The sequence below is a fragment of the Vigna unguiculata genome, chromosome 6 (genome assembly GCF_037176805.1).
Source record: "Vigna unguiculata cultivar grain cowpea cultivar isolate G323 ecotype 2 chromosome 6, ASM3717680v1, whole genome shotgun sequence".
In the NCBI taxonomy this organism is placed as follows: domain Eukaryota; kingdom Viridiplantae; phylum Streptophyta; class Magnoliopsida; order Fabales; family Fabaceae; genus Vigna; species Vigna unguiculata.
The window spans coordinates 35,001-37,500 of NC_140797.1; positions in this window are offsets into that span (position 1 = coordinate 35,001).

A 2,500-nucleotide genomic window follows, 5' to 3' on the forward strand; every position below is an offset into this window, starting at 1 on the left:
GGTTTTGCACATGGGCAAGGTTGTCGGTGCACCACGGCATAGCTAAATGGCTTGGTGGGGAGTTTTGTGAAAAAATGAAATTCGTGGTTTTTGAGATGTGAGGGTGGGAATGGCCTCCAAATGCCCCCAAATGAATACCATGAAAGTCTTGGTGCACGAAAGTTTTGAGTTGGTTGGGTTTTGCACATGGGCAAGGTTGTCGGTGCACCACGGCATAGCTAAATGGCTTGGTGGGGAGTTTTGTGAAAAAATGAAATTCGTGGTTTTTGAGATGTGAGGGTTGGAAAGGCCTCCAAATGCCCCCAAATGAATACCATGAAAGTCTTGGTGCACGAAAGTTTTGAGTTGGTTGGGTTTTGCACATGGGCAAGGTTGTCGGTGCACCACGGCATAGCTAAATGGCTTGGTGGGGAGTTTTGTGAAAAAATGAAATTCGTGGTTTTTGATATGTGAGGGTTGGAATGGCCTCCAAATGCCCCCAAATGAATACCATGAAAGTCTTGGTGCACGAAAGTTTTGAGTTGGTTGGGTTTTGCACATGGGCAAGGTTGTCGGTGCACCACGGCATAGCTAAATGGCTTGGTGGGGAGTTTTGTGAAAAAATGAAATTCGTGGTTTTTGAGTTGTGAAGGTTGGAAAGGCCTCCAAATGCCCCCAAATGAATACCATGAAAGTCTTGGTGCACGAAAGTTTTGAGTTGGTTGGGTTTTGCACATGGCCAAGTTGGTCGGTGCACCACGGCATAGCTAAATGGCTTGGTGGGGAGTTTTGTGAAAAAATGAAATTCGTGGTTTTTGAGATGTGAGGGTTGGAATGGCCTCCAAATGCCCCCAAATGAATACCATGAAAGTCTTGGTGCACGAAAGTTTTGAGTTGGTTGGGTTTTGCACATGGGCAAGGTTGGCGGTGCACCACGGCATAGCTAAATGGCTTGGTGGGGAGTTTTGTGAAAAAATGAAATTCGTGGTTTTTGAGATGTGAGGGTTGGAATGGCCTCCAAATGCCCCCAAATGAATACCATGAAAGTCTTGGTGCACGAAAGTTTTGAGTTGGTTGGGTTTTGCACATGGGCAAGGTTGGCGGTGCACCACGGCATAGCTAAATGGCTTGGTGGGGAGATTTGTGAAAAAATGAAATTCGTGGTTTTTGAGATGTGAGGGTTGGAAAGGCCTCCAAATGCCCCCAAATGAATACCATGAAATTCTTGGTGCACGAAAGTTTTGAGTTCGGAGGGTTTTGCACATGGCCAATGTTGGCGGTGCACCGCGGCATAGCTAGAAGGCTTGGTGGGGAGTTTTGTGAAAAAATGAAATTCGTGGTTTTTGAGATGTGAGGGTTGGAAAGGCCTCCAAATGTCCCCAAATGAATACCATGAAATTCTTGGTGCACGAAAGTTTTGAGTTCGGAGGGTTTTGCACATGGCCAATGTTGGCGGTGCACCGCGGCATAGCTAGAAGGCTTGGTGGGGAGTTTTGTGAAAAAATGAAATTCGTGGTTTTTGAGATGTGAGGGTTGGAAAGGCCTCCAAATGTCCCCAAATGAGTACTGTAAAAGTGTTGGTGCACAAAAGTTTTGAATTGGATGCATTTTGCACTTGGCCAAGTTGGTCGGTGCACGACGACTAGATAGCTTGGTGCCAAAATTTGTCAAATTTAAGACCTTGGCCAAACTGAATGAAATTTGGTGGGGAGGTTCCTGATATTGTTTAGTGGTGGACTGGAAAAAATGAGGTCGAAATTCGAAGTCTACATGTGCTTTTCTATTTTTCCCGATTTTACACATACCCGGTAAGTAAAAAAAATAAAAAAAATAGTTCCCCTTCGAGAAAAATTATGAAATTTGGTGAGCAAGGAGATACCATTATTCTACGAATTACTGCAAAAAATCGCATCAAAATTCGAAGTGTAGCCCGAGATATGGACTTATGTCTGCTCAAAAAAAGTGTATCTACTTGTACAATTTTGCCTTTTGCATATTAACCTCTTATAGGGGGGGAGTGCTCCTTGAGCCGGCCAGCTCCACACTGGCAGGTTTTAAAGGGAGCTTGATGAGGCCTCCCCCCTCACGTGGTGCGTGCGTTAGCATGTTTATCATGGCACAACTAGCCTCTTCATAGTTGTTGAGCTTTATTAATACCAACACACGGTCGTCACTGATCGTTGGTTAGCTCGGCAGCTAGTCCCTCGGATATTGTGGAAAGTTATTTTCATGCCTAGCGATGCTTGACCATGCGTCACTTGATGTTTCCATTTGCTTGCTTGCCCATGGTAGGTGGGGGGTGGACCGTCTTGTGGTGTGGTGTCTTGCGAACGTGAGGGTGTGTGAGTTGTAATCGAGATGCACTTGCTGGCTGGCTCCATGCCTTGCGTATCGAACGGTCAAGCATGCATCTCTTCCATTTTCACCCGTTGCCTTGGGTGATATTGGTTGATCAGTCCCTGTGTTGCCTACCCACTAGACGGTACTTCTGTGGTTGCTTCGAATTCTATCTTTCCATCAC